The sequence below is a fragment of the Hylobates moloch genome, unplaced genomic scaffold (genome assembly GCF_009828535.3).
Source record: "Hylobates moloch isolate HMO894 unplaced genomic scaffold, HMol_V3 SCAFFOLD_3, whole genome shotgun sequence".
Classification (NCBI taxonomy): Eukaryota; Metazoa; Chordata; class Mammalia; order Primates; family Hylobatidae; genus Hylobates; species Hylobates moloch.
Window position 1 is genome coordinate 170,209,492 of NW_026652278.1, and position 15,526 is coordinate 170,225,017.

The following is a 15,526-nucleotide window of genomic DNA, read 5'->3' on the forward strand; positions in this document are numbered from 1 at the left end:
GTCCTTTGACTGATTTTTTTTTAACAAACACTCAAGAATTCTTACATCTGACAATAGTCTTTTGAATATTCTCAGTGGGAGGAAGTCTTTGTCCTTTGAAAGCATATTTGAATTTTTTGAAATAGCCAAAAGTTATTCAATGTCAAATCTGTGAAATAATTTTGGTGATCACACTGGGCAATTTTATTTTTGAAAAAGAAATGGGGTCGGACCATAAAGGTAAGTTTTCTTGTGTGAGTCATAAACTAATTCTGAAGGAAATCTCTCTGGAGAAGATCTAGCAAAAGATCCATCACTGAAACAAGGTTTCAGTGAAGTGAAGGTGGCCAGGATCTGAGAGACTGATGCCAAAACAGGGCCTGCCAGAAGCACATAGGAGAGATGCCTGATCCAGATGAGCATGAAGGCAGAGTCAGGGACAGCGTCTCTGATGAACCAGCTCCTGAATTTATGACTGATGAATAGCATTCAGATAAATACCAAGGGTAACAAAAAAGGTCATTCCAGGAGAGGGGAGCATTATGTCCAAAGGCAGAGAGGCAAGAAGATATGTAAACTATCATTCTGGAAGGCTGGAGAGTAAGATTGGCAGGAGATGATGTTGAGGAAAGAAGCAAGGTCAAGGTAGAGAGTTGTGAATGTCATGGCCTGAAGTTCAACCCTTATCCTGAAAGCTGAGCTCATGTCTTGCTTCTTTTTAAGTCAGCCCCTACCTCCACATGGTCAAATTTACATGATGGAGTGCTCACTCTGGCAGTCATATAGAAGTGGAGTGGGTAGGGTAAGATCTGGGGAGGAAGAGGAATGCAGCCAGTGAAGATGGAAGTCAAACCTAGGCAGGGATAGCAGAAAGGGAGTAATTACAAAGATTTCAAAAAGGCAAAGTTAATAGACCTGGTGGCCTAGTGTGGGCAATAACGATACGTAAAAGCAAGAAGTGCAAGATAGTGTGTAGCCTCTTGGCTTAGACTATGGGGTAGATGGTGTGGCTGTCACTGACTTAGAAAATATAGGATAGGAAAACACATCCCACATTCAGTTAGGATGTGCTGATGCAGTAGTGCCCGTGGGAGATGCTTATGGACTTACCACGAAGGCTGGTCAGTATTTGATTGGGAGATCTGAGGAGCAATCTAACAGGACATAAAAATTTAAAGTCAACAGTAGACAGTGATGAGGCTGCAGAGTGAATGTAATCCATGTATGCAAGGGTTTGTAAACTGAGATGAAAAAGAAGATCATGAAATACCTCTAGGAAGCCACAACTGTCAGGCTAGTGTGAAGAGATTCAAAGGACACATAGAAAGAATGGAAGGGTAGCAGAACTGGGGATCAGGGCATAATGGAATCCAAGGGAAATGGGTGTTTCAAGAAGAAGAAAGAGGCCACTGGTGTCAAAAGTCTAGACCAGTTCATGGCACATAGTAAGCACTCAATAAATTCTGGCTGGATGAAACTCCTAGGTGAAATTACGTGAAGACTTAAGAATATCCTCCAATGATGACAATTGCCAGAGTATATCCTGTGGAGCATATGGATAGAAACTCTATTGCAATGAAGTTCAGCAGTGAGTGGGAGGGTTGGAATTGGAGACATTGACTATAGACCACTCTTTCAAGGAAACATAATTTTAAAGGAAAAGAAAAGGAAGTCTGTAGCTAGAAGTATCATAAGGATCAGGGATTTGTTTTTTTTTTTTTTTTGAGTAGTTGTGTCTAATATGTTTTTCTAATTTGAAAGTTAATCATTACTTCTAGTAGGAAACATGGAAAATGCAGAAAAGCATAAAGAATGAAATTAAAATTACTCATAATATATTTTAGTGTATATATATATATTGTATCTATATAGTACATTTTAAAATGAAATTGTGATAATAGTGTGGATACAATCTGTCTCCTTTATTCAATCTTTATATTTCATGATGATTAATTATCTTCTCTATTCTTAAATATTCCTCAAAAGTATGATTTTTAATGGCTGCAGATACTCAACAACACACTCTGGGGAAGTCACTGGGAAAAGCCATAGGTGAGTCTTGGTAAGCACAGGACTCATCGTGTGTAGGGGTCTAGAAGGACCACAATGGGCCAGGCTAGATGGACAGTGGAACCACTATGAGGGAAGGAAGCTGCTCTATATATTTTTGCTTCTGAGCTTAGTATGGCCTACCTCCTCTCTCAGGACTTAATTACAGCACAACACTGACTCGATAAAATGTGTGTTCTACTAAGCCAGAAAACAGGGACATGGAGGGGACGCTAGAAATGTCATCAGCAAATCGTCAAGATAAATAAAGTACTGGTCTAGATCAGACTCAACCAGGCATTCTGTCCTTAATTTCAATGATTGTACAATGACGTTGGGTATGCTGGTGAAGTCAGCCCTCGGAATTGTCTCTTAAATCTCTGAAGCAATCCAGACTGACTGTCTACTTCATCTCGTGTGACCCTGTCTTCTTAGAATCTCCATTCATTATCCTCCTTTGAATTCTTGATGGCTTTCTTCTGTGATGGCTTTTTTTTATTTCTTGGAGTCCATTTCTTCATTTTCATGATTTTTCTTTCTCTTTTTGGTAGAGCACATTCCCCCGTAGCTTAATCAGAAAGGAACATGGAGGTAAATGTATTTCTGTTGGATATCTGAAAATACCTTTATTCTGTCCCCAGTTGATGGATCATTTAGCTGGGTATAGAACTCTAAGTTGGAAACACTTTTCCTTCAGGATATTGAAAGGTGTTGTTTTATTGTCACTAGTTTTCTGTGTTGCAGTTCAAAACTTGTTCTAACTTTATGTATGACCAGTTTTTGTCTCTCTGAAATCTTGTTGAAATTTGGCTTATTTACAAGTTCTTCAGTTTCACAGTGATGTGCACCAGTAATGTTCTATATTCATCTAGTGGGCAGAGAACTAAGTGGATTCTGGAAATTTTATTGAATTATTTTATTGATGGTTGTGGGAAGACAATTCTCAATGGGTTTTTGACACTTCAGACCTGCAAAGTCTGGACATTCTGAGAAAAGAACATTTTTTATTAGCAAACTTTAGAAACTAGAGATAGTGTATCCCTCTAAAGAGACATCCTAAAGTGGTAAAGAAGAGCCGTCTACCTTTTTCCCCTGGAGGTATTTGTTTACATTTCAGGATAATGAGCAATCTCTTTCTTTCTGGAAGAGAGAATGAGCAGATGTGCCAGCAGGCCTATAAAAGCTCAGAGTCATGTAAAATATGGGATGCTTCTCCACTGGTTCACCTTACCGCACATGCCGGCAAAATCCAGTTCCCTTCATGTTGCCCTGTGGCGTTTGGAGCTTAGAGAACCCACAAAAGAACTTTTCCAACTGCTGGTTTTGTTGTGGGTAATAAATGATTTGTTTTTCTGATTCAGGGATGTTGCATCTTCTATCAACATATGTATTCAAATCTGTTGTAAGCATAACTCGTTTGTCTTCAATTAGAGTAAAATCTCAAGTCTTCTGACTTAATAATGGCTATCTCTTGTCCATTTTCTCTCTTGGTATCATACCTCCTGGACTAGTTCTCTAAGTATTCACCTATCTTCCAACTCAAATTATCTCAGTTTTATTTTCTAATATTCTATTGAGTTTTTCATTTCTGCCATCATATTTGCAATTTCCAAAAGCTCTTTGTTTTCTAAAGTAACTTATTTTTAATAACACGTTGCTTTTGTTTCATAAATAAAATATCTTTTTTATCTCTGTAAGATAATTCATATATTTTAAAGATTTCCTCTGCCCACACAGTGACTAATTTGGGGGGATTTTGTTTGTTAGTTTTGACCTCTATCTTTTATACTAAAAGCTTTGTTAGACAATTGGTTGACTATTCATATTTAAAATTTGGAGACTAAAATACTAAATGAAAATTCTACTCATTTAAGGAAGGTATACTGACTTTGAACTTGACTCTGGGGAAATCAGGCTGCCTTTTATTGCGATTTCATGTCAGATATTTTTGGTGTTTCATTCCTGGCAGATCAGAATATACACAAAATTCTCTATTATTGTTCTGTCTGAGGGATAAAGGCCAGATTGCCACCTTTCAGGGAGTAACGAAAGTGATGGGAAGGAAAGAGGTGTTCTCAGCATTCGATATATACCTATTTCTTTAATTCCAGTTTGGTGAAAGTTAACTCTACTCTCTACTGTGTTCAGGGTCCCCCCAGTCTGGAATTCCTGTATTTTACCCTCCAAAGAGTAAACCTCTAGACTCAGGCTATTGTGCAGGACAAATCAAGGCTGCTTCACAGCTTTCCCAATGTGCAGCTTAGCGTTTAGCATCCCTGGGCCTACAAAATACATTACTGCCCATCTTTTGCTTTTTAGCCTCCAAAATTCTGCGGTATTCTCTCTTTTCTCACTCTTCCTATCCTTGTGAGTATTTTTACTGATGTTTACGGGACATCAGGAAAGAAAAGTATTAAAAACACACATGCAAATTGCCATCTTTCCCTGCAACCTGGTTTATGTCTTCATATGAATTTTACATACATTTTTACACCATTTAAAACTGCAAAATAAGGATCTGACATTCACATTCTTTTTTTTTTTTTTTAGACGGGGTCTCACTCTGTCACCCAGGCTGGAGTGCAGTAGTGCAATCTCAGCTCACTGCAAGCTCCACCTCCTGGGTTCATGCCATTCTCCTGCCTAAGCCTCCCAAATAGCTGGGACTATAGGCGTCCGCCACCACGCCCGGCTAATTTTTTGTTTTTTTTGTTTTTTTTTTTTTTTAGTAGAGGCAGAGTTTCACTGTGTTAGCCAGGATGGTCTCGATCTCCTGATCTCGTGATCCACCCACCTCAGCCTCCCAAAATGTTGGGATTACAGGCGTGAGCCACCGCACCCAGCCTTTCAAGCCATTTTTTAATGATTTATTCTTTGTCCCTTGGTTTGTGATGGCTTGTGATTACTAAAGGCTAAGATGTAGTTCAAGACTATCTATTGTGTTCATTCATCAAATCGTTCAATCCTAATACCAGTACGATAGTATTTTAGTAATGACACTTTAGGGAAAAGCTTAATATCTTGAATGCCAAGACTCAAGACATGGATTTCAGATGTCTTTGCTTGCTGTTCAGACAAATGTATATACTCAAAAGTGTTTCAAATGCTAACAGGAAAGAAGGAAAGAAATATAAGTTAATGATGAGACAGAATGAGAGAAAATTTGATTTTTTCAAAAGATCTACTCATTAGAAAATACAAGTATTCATTCAAATTACATATTATTAAAATATAAATATATTTTATAAAATTAGCAAATTTTATTTAAAAATTACAAAATACAAAGATTATTTCAAAATATGAATATATTTATTCATTCAAAAATAAAACGCACATAATTTTTAACCACCTACTATATGCTAAATGAGGTCCCTGGGGAGTCAAAATGAGTAGAAGAACACCAATTTTCTTTCCTACCATGTAGAAATATCAGAGGGCTTTATATATAATGAGTGTCTGCTGTTCCAGGCCTGCAATGGGTATTTTGCATGCAATTTCACATATACGCTTTATACTAACATTCTATGTAGGTGTTATCATCCCAGTCTTCAAGGATATAGGAACAGAGGCTCAGAAAGGTTAAGTAACTTGTATAAATTCACTCAGCTATGAAATATTGCTTCTGAATGTCAAACTCCCTTTCTTCCCGTCCCACAAGTATAAGAAATAAATTTATGAGAGGAAAAAACCGAACTGTTTTTCCTCTGCTCTCACACCACAGCAATCAACACAGAATACTTCTGTGACCAAATCTGTAGGGGTTTCTCCCCACCAGCAAGCAAGCAATCAATTCTGCAGCAGTCTCAAGCTGGGTGTTCGGTAATTCAGTTCAATTCTGCCACCATCTACCTTGCGACAGTCAGATCCCACAGGTTGAGGGCTCAGTCCCAAAGATCACCCCCCACTTCCAAATTTCTGATGACAACAGCAAGCCCCAGGTAGTTCTACCTGCACTTCTGACCAACCGGCCAAAATTGCATTTCCCAGACACTCCCTCTGGCTTCAATTAATTTGCTAGGGCAGCTCACAGCACTCAGGGAAACACTTACTTACATGTACTGGTTTATTCTAAAGGATATTACAAAGGATACGGATGGAGAGATGCATACAGAAGGGAGAGGTATGTGGGGAGGGACGTCACCCTCCAGAACCTTCATGTGTTCAGCTATCCAGAAGTTCTCCAACTCCATGCCTCTTGGGTTTTTATGGAAGCTTCATTACATAGGCAAGACTGATTAAAGGCCATTGGTGATCAACTTAATGTTCAACCCCTCTACCTTCCCCAGAGTTTGGGTGACCTGGGATTAAAAGTTCCAACCCTTTGAGCAAATGGCTGCTTCCCCTGGCACCCAGCTCCCACCCCCATCTTGTGGTATCTAAGAGTTTTCCAAAAATCACCTCATTAACATAGGCTCAGGTGTGCTTGAAAGAGCTTGTTGTAAATAACAGAAGCTGTCTATCACTTTTATTGCTTAGGAACTACTTCAGGAACCAAGGATAAAAGACCAAATACTTTAACAAAAGATATTCTCTAGTCACTTAGGGAATACAAGGGTTCCAGGAGCTGAGAGCCAGGAATCATGGACAAAACCCAAAATATATACATTATAATATCACAGCTTGAGAAAAAATAATTCGATGATTTTATAATGTAGTACTGTCTCATTCACATAATCAGTTGAAGAGCATACATTTCTTTACCCTTAGAGCAAGTTGGCATTTAGAATATTAGGGCAAGATAATATTTACTATATTTTATTATTTGTCAGATTTACTACAATACTTTCAAATATGAGCATTTGAGAATCAAGAACATAAAATCCATAAATGTATTATTAAGCCTCCTTGAGACTTCTCTTTCTGGTTCCCAAGCTTTTAAGTATTAAGGATATGTTTTTTAAATTATATATATATATATATCTCCATCTTCTAATTAAGCTGGAGCTCAACTGGTAAGGATCAACTGACTCTCAGATTTGATAGCTGGCCCTAATGTTAACTTCAGAATCAATCGCAAGTCTACTACGCCTTAATTTGGTAGGTAACACATGATTTGATCTTATAAATCCTAGTAAATAAGATAGCCACTGAGTAAATATCAGACACAATTTTTAAAATTGCTTATAGATTTTCCCACTGAAATCAGATCAGTCTGATCTTTTTGTGATAAACAACATAATGTTTCTAGAGTCTGTAATAGACTCATGTTCTTGCCTTTTAAAACTTTTATCAAAAAACAGTTGAAAAGACATGGTGTTGTTCAATTTAATGAAAACAATTATTTCTACCTGATATTAATATCATCTAGGTGTGTCTCAGATGAATGGCCAAATCATCAATAGTAGTAGTAGCAGTTACCGGAAAGGGGTCCCTATCCAGACCCAAAGAGAAAGTTCTAGGATCTCGCACAAGAAAGAGTTTGGGGCCAGTCTATAAAGTGAAAGCGGTTAAGAAAGTAAAACAGTAAACAATGGCTACTCCATAGGCAGAGCAGCAACATGGGCTGCTTGACTGAATATACTAACAGTTATTTCTTGATTATATGCTAAACAAGGAGTGAATTAGTCATGAGTTTTCTGGGAAAGGAATGGAGATTCCCTGGAACTGAGGGTCCCTCCCCTTTTTAGACCATATAGGGTAACTTCCTGATGTTGCCATGGCATTCGTAAACTGTCGTGGTGCTGGTGGGTGTGTCTTTTAGCATACTAATGCATTGTAATTAGCATATAATGAGCAGTGAGGAGGACCAGAGGTCACTTTCATCACCACCTTGGTTTTTGAAGGTTTTGGCCAGCTTTTTTACTGCAACCTGTTTTACCAACCAAGTCTTTGTGACCTGTATCTTTTGCCAACCTCCTGTCTCACCCTGTGACTAAGAATGCCTAACCTCCTGGGAATGCAGCCCAGCGGGGCTCAGCTTCCTTTTACCCAGCCCCTGTTCAAGATGGAGTCGCTCTGGTTCAAACGCCTCTGACAGTAGTAGTTGATATGGCTTCTAGATGAGTGTGAATTTTTTTTTTTTACATTTAAGATACATTATTATGTTGTTTCCTTAAGCATAGTAAGAACTGTTTTATTATTTAATAAATGGGAAGTTACTCATTCAGTATAACAATCAATTTATGTTGCTCTAAGTACATGCAAAACACTGTGAACACTGCAAAATAAACCAGACATAGAGGAAGCTTACATTTTAATAGAGGGAAGTGAAGAAAATACATATGTAATTATTAATAAATGCTGTGAAGTCCCATGTACAGATATAATTCTGTACATAATTCTGTGTGATTCATTTTGCATTTAAAAAAAATGAGAAGTTTTTTCCTCGCTGAAAAAGTCAAAATATTATTTCTGGAAGAGGTGGTGATATTTGATCTGGGCCTCAAAAGACACTTAGGTGTCATTGAAGCTATGTGGACAATGGAAGGGGAATGACATGACTGTCGTTGCTCTAAACGTGCTTCCCGGGATGACTCTGGAAGCAAATGTCATGATGGCTGCTCCTCCCTCCTCCCAGCCTTCCTGTGAGGAGCAAATCAAAGAATGTAGCAGAAGCCCAGGTCACAGGAACTAATGAGAGCTCATGACGCTTTCTTCAGAGGAACGGAAAAGGCAGCCAGGTTGTTTATATTTGTTTTACAAATTAAATTTCAGATGCAACTTTTGTGGCTCTATCATTAACAGATGTATTAGAGGAAAGGCTCAGTTAAATTACAGTGAAAACCCGAAATTCGGTATGTTAAACATAGGACGTATGCCTTTTTCATGTGACAGAGCAGCTGGTCTAGGCTGCCAGGGTGCCTCTTCTCCACTGGGTTATTCAGGGAACCAAGTGCTTTGGTCTCGTTGCCCTGCCGGCCCGCGAGGGCATTATTGTCATTGTCTTTGTCGGAGCCAGCTCACTGCTATGTACATTTTCCAGCCAATGGCGACAGGAGACATGGCCAAGTCCAAGGACAGATGACTGCTCACATTCCATTAGACTGAATTTAAATACCTGGCCACACGATGTCTGAGAGAAGCTGGAAAATTATTTTCTAGCTACACAATGTTGTCCAAAGACCATCAGGGTGGATAAATAGTAGAAAGGAGAGCTTTATTGGGGATATCAGTTTGCAAGCCAGGAAGAGACAGTCTCTCGCACAGACCAAAGGTGCTCTCTCTTCCAAGTGGGGCAGGAGAGGTTGGGTTTTATGCCTCGCAGGGCCCGTATCACACAATAGTCATACACATTCAGCAGTTTTGGGGGAAAAGCTATACACATGTTTGAGGGGAGTCAAGTACATGTGATGGGTAAACATAAATGTAACATATAGCCCATGTGCACTTTGGGGCAGGGTTTTAGCATTAAAATGAGATGGCACTTGGCTCTTTTCAACAAAAGGTGGACTGTAAGACACAAAGCCCGTTGGTGCACAGTCTTTAGAAGGCGGCTGAAAGAATCATACAGAAGGAATGCTTGCAATGCATGTCCTTTCCACAATTAAGAGTTGGAGGGGTCTGAGTTGTAAATCCGAGCCCATGGCTCCTATTGTTAGGGAGTTTAGTCGTAGGATTTTAGAGTTTACCCTGCCAGCTGGCCTCCAACCTGTAGGTAACTTTGTTCCCGTAACTTTGGGGTCTAACTTTGTGGATAAAGGGGTGTCTGTTTTGGTCTCTCGGATCACAGCAGCCATGTTTCCCAGGAAGAAGGGGAGACAGATGTGGAGGAAGTGGGGGAAAACCCACAGTGCAGTGTGACCAGATAGACTTTTGTTGTTCTGTTTTGATCTATAATTTCTCAGGATTGATAGAAAATTCACTGTTTAGAGGGGTTTTATGCCTTTATAATTTAATATGATCTAAATCTTATAAGCAACACAGAAAGCCACATACTACATTTTTAACGAGTTTCTAGTATGACTTCTCCATGTGGCTAATGCAACTCCAAAAATAAGATGTAAAATTGAAGTTATGCAGCCACCAAAGTAAAAATGTGACTCATGCTGTTTATATGTTTCACAAGATAAGATCGGCAATTCTCGTATTTATTTGACTGTTCCTTAAGAACAGTTTTCAGTATGGAAAACGAGCATTTCTGAAGATAATATAAAGATTATAAGAATCCTGTTCCATATTATGAATTGTAGACCACCCAGCTAAAGCATGAATTTGATATGCATTATGATTATCTGAATCATGTCTGTGCAAGAGATGTATGTCAGAACCACAACTTACAGTTTGTTGATTCTTTACTCAGATTATATCCACTTTGTAATGGGGCAAAAAAGAATATCACATGAGATACATTCTTTTAAAAAAGAGGACAGGTAATACTTTTAAAGTTCTGCATAACTCTATTAAATAGGTAAATGTGCTATTTTTTAGGAATTCCTGCTAAATTTTAATATTAATGAAGATTCCTTTTAAGGGATGAGTAAAATTTTTAATAAATGAGTGTATTTTATAAACTTCAGCTAAATTCAACAAGTTTTTCTTTTGTTTTGTTTTGTTTTTCTGAGACAGGGTCTCACTTTGTCACCCGGGCTGGAGTGCAGTGGTGATCCCAGCTCACTACAGCCTCAGCCTCCCAGGTTCAAGCAATCCTCCTACCTCAGCCTCCAAGTAGCTGGGATTATAGGCATGTGCCACCACACCCAGCTAGTTTTTTATATTTTGTGTAGATGTAAGGTTTCACCATGTTGCATTTATTAAATGCCTACTCTGTGCAAGACAATGTGTGTCTTATTTTAAATTAAATGCGTTGAATTAGTATGGCTTTTGTCACATGGACTTTTTGTCCCCCACAGGTGACTGATTAAAAGGAACAACTGTTCTCTTTGCTCGGCATACATGTAGAAAAGCAAATAAAGTCAAGTCACCACGGTCCACTGTACTATATATTAACAAAGCTGTTAAGAGACAAATGAACATTTTTACGAATAAATTTTACATGGAAAATGATTGTTCTAAAAGTCCTACCTCCCCGGGCACCCGAGTGAGTTCTATAACTGAAGGGAGCATAAGATGAATGGGACATGGCCAGGCTGTATTTTATTTAAATATCAATCTCAAACTTACATGAAATCCTCAAATGCAAAAGGAATCTAAAGCTAAATGGGAAGGGAAACAGAATATGAGTCCAAGAAAAAAGTTATCTTGCATATAATTTGCTTATGAGGCGGTTTTCCCCAATTCAGTGTTCCAATTTGCTTTCATTACAATCTGAAGGAAACCCAACAGCAGTCATGGGTGATTGGCTGAGAAATGATTGGATGGGTGATGGGAGAAGGAGCTAGTAGGATAGATGCATGGTAGAAAAGAGGTACATCAACTGACCTTGGCAAGAAATGACTGTAGAACTCAGAAATGACTCCAGGAGGAATAGCCCACCAAAACAGTTCCAGCCACTTCAATATGTTCTGGAAACATCCCTCTACTAACTTGACTCAGGTTATTTTAATTTCATTTCCTATGTCAGTTTCTTAATGTACAGAAATGTGCAATGCCATCATTTTTTAAAGATTCCAAACAAAAAAGGTAGAATAAAAACGTAATGATTCTTAAAGGCCTAAGCAGCCATTATAATGAAAAAGGATACCTTTTTCATAAATCAGGTAGGGCTATAGTTAGCACAGTTATTACATTTATATAGTTATCAATTGTGTTTCCGGTAAAAAGAACTTTCCATTTCAGATTTGCATAACATTTGCATTTGGACTGTTAATATGTCAGTTAGTTCCAATTAATAGAAAATTGGATAGCAAACCAAGAAAAGGAGGACAAAAATAATTGAAGGACTCTCTCTTCGATTATTTTTCAGTGTGACAGAGCTTGCGTTTTGAGGTGGGATGAGTTGGGGGGGTGGGGGATGAGCGGAGTGATTAATTGGCTCAAATATAAAATAGAACACATGGAGCACTTTAAGAACCACCAAATTACTTTCAAACCATTTGAAGACTATTGTATAGACGTTAATTTATTTCCAGGAGATAATTTTTGTATATTAGAAGAATTAAAAAGTCAGCAAAGACCCGTTGTTGCTTTATCCATTATTTATTGAGAAGGAAATGAAGGAGCAGAATGGACACAAGTTAGAATTGCCTAACTGTACTGAGAGTACTCTGAAGTGTTGTGATTTTATATGGCCTGAAAATGCAGATGAAGGTTGGGAGTTGCATTTTTGTCTTTGGACCTCTGGAATTAAAATCATTATATAAGCAATTTATTCAAGTTGCTATCCTGGGGTGAAAGTACAACCTTATTTTTCTTTGACTTCTGAAGACAGATAAATGAAGAAAGGTAGATAGATGTAAATAGATATAAATATATATTAAGTCCAATCCTCTGACATCTATTTATGTTTAAAAGTGGTCTTAAAATGTAGTTATTTTCCAAAATCTTCTCTCTTATTGATTTCAGCTATGTTTTTCAAAGAGTTGGAAAGTTTGTGTATCTTTATAATCTCAGCTGTTGCTTATCGCTAGAAACTAATGTCATTTTTCTGTGATCAGTTTTATAAGAAAGGAGTGACTGAAATCACCAGATTCTCAAGAGAAGTTTTCATGCATCCTCCTACACTCTCCTCGTTTTTGCCTTAGATAACGCTTGAGCGTACTGAGATCTGTGGGTCCATAACAAGACTGTCTCCAGATGTCCATTTCATCTTGTGGGCATCACTTGTTTGGATGATGCTACCAGCTTTGGACTAGTCTATAGAAGGCAGAAGAAGACTGAGTATCCAAGTATCTCTTGGGGCTTATGGTTGGGGAAAGGAGAGGCTCCGGATCTGAATCAAGAAAGTTGTATCTTCCTGTTTCAGGCACTTAGAGTCCCCGGAAGAGGGATGCAGTTGAGCATCTGCTTCCCATTCTTTGTTTTTCAGGACCGTTTGGATTGTACTTGAATAATTATTAAGACTTCTTACCAAGGAATTCTGACATTATGCATTTAAAAATGCAAAATCCATTAAACACTAATATGCTGTGACTCAAATCTTTGAAAGAAAAAGTTCTTTGTTTGTGGTTTGGAACCTGCCATTCTATTTTATTATTGTAGAAGTTCCCAGCAGGCATATTCATCCAGATTTAATTATTAAGCCATAAACGTATCTGAAAATTTCCTTTTATACTGAATGCCTAGAAGTGATTTAGAATTGCTTTTTCAATCATCTTATGTGGCAAATCAGACTTCAACACCAAGTATGTTTACCAATGTTTTTGGAAAGTGAACATCACTGAATTGATAATATTTCAGGATGCCATGGCAAATAAAAGAGGTAAATGTGAAGACTGAATAGGTAAAAATGCTTTGAGGTCTTAGGTAACACCTATATATATATATCTCTCTACTAAAATAGAAGCTTAATGAAGGCAGGGTCCTCATCCGTTTTGCTCATTTTTTTTTTAATCCCCAGAACACAGCATAGCACTCACCACTTGTTTGGGAGTTCAATAAAAATTAATTGAATAAATACATGTGTGAATGAATCAATCAAGCCTCATTTTCACCCCCTACATCACCACCACATACATACATTTCTTAGTACCAACAATGGAAGAAGTTGAAGATTTTTGGGTTTGGCATTAAACATATATATGCATATATACACACACATATATATGTATATATGACCAGATTTGTTGTTCAGGCGATGTTGACTGCAGAAGACCAAGTTTCAAAGAGATTCATATTTTACATGTAAGTGTAACCAGCTAAATATGATCAAGATTTTCCAAAGCACAGGAAAAAAGGATCAATATTTTCCAAAACACAGAAAAAGAATTCTCTGCTATTTTATTCCTTGCTGCAAATTGTTGAGAATATGAGAATAAGAGATATAAGCCTTAGCTGTACCTTAACTCTTGGTAAGGAGTGAAAATGAACATAGAATAACCAAAACCTCTCTTTAAAATCTCCTGTGCATAGGTTCTATGGGAACGTCAAAGAAATGGCTTGATAGAAGCAAAGCTTTTCAAATGTCATGACATTAACAAGATTATTTGGAAATATGGAATACTTGTTGAATATTAAAAAGTTAACCGCTCTCAGTGTTCTTTAAAAGAAAATCATTTAAACTTAAATTAAGAAGCAATTAACAAGTATGAATAAGGTGTGCTAATATGCCACACACAGAATTTACAAGGAAATGCAAAGAACTGGGTATGTAAAAAATAGGTATTATTTATTAAATAAATATAGATTTATTCTACTGTTTTTCACCACTGTGGCTTTACCTCTACAGTTACACTAACTGCCATTTTTTATTAAAAGCAGTTATTTTCATTCAAAAATTACATTAGAACATGTCCTTAATAGAGTACTTTAATTATGTTCCCTCATTGTTTTTAAACTTGTAAAAGAGTTACAAGAAGATAATGTGGTACTTGTAGCATCCCATAGAAACAAATGTTAGTTGACATTATTTACATAACCTAATGCCCATAAAATTTGATGTTTGTTTTCCCTCCAATAATTTAGATGTCAAGAAAGTCACTACAAATTAATCATTTTTCCTCAGTCAGAATTGGGAAAAGTTTTAAAATATATAAACTTACTGTAATGCTGCATCAATATTGGACTAAATCATCATTTATTTAATATTCCGTCTTATAAACATATCAAAGCAGAAAACCTTTAGACTCATATACAATAAGATACCTCAGCATTAAAACTAAATAATAAAATGTCAATGATGAAAGACTGATAACCCACCCAAACATCCCTCTTATATGGCCTGGGACAAACTCTATCTAAATAAATAGATTTTACAGAGCGCTAACCCATTCCTGTTCTGCAAACCCACACATTCTAGTAGACACTAGAGCAAGATTTGATTTGTCTTTCCTTAGTGCTACTAGATCGAATTAGTATCTGCACAGTTTGCTGTATGGGTTCTCATTAATAGAAATAAAAAAATCTCCGATAACAAATTTCACAACTGCCAACTAAATTATAAAAACTCAAAGTTGGTATTTTTGTCATTTAAAGACTTCTGGGAGTCCCAGTTTCTGCTATAAACACTACGTGTGATTTTTGAACCCAAAGTTCTAATTTAATGTCTATTTTTTTTCTTATAACATATTCTAATAAGAAATTTTGGTCGGGCATGGTGGCTCACGCCTGTAATCCCAGCACTTTGGGAGGCCAAAGCGGGCAGATGACCTGAGGTCAGGAGCTCGAGACCAGCCTGGCCAACATGGTGAAACCCTGTCTCTATTAAAAATGCATAAATTAGCCGGGCGTGGTGGCACTTGCCTGTAGTCCCAGCTACTTGGGAGGCTGAGGCAGGAGAATTGCTCGTACCTGGGAGGCAGAGATTGCAGTAAGGCGAGACGGCGCCATTGCACTCCAGCCTGGGCGACAATAGCAAAACTCCATCTCAGAAAAGAAAAAAGAAAATATAAATTTCTATTCCTTCTGATAAAATTATGCAAAAAGAGTAGAGGTTGTCACACAATAATAAACCTGCTCTTTCACATGTATTTGCCAATGATAAGACAACAGAACTAGACCATTT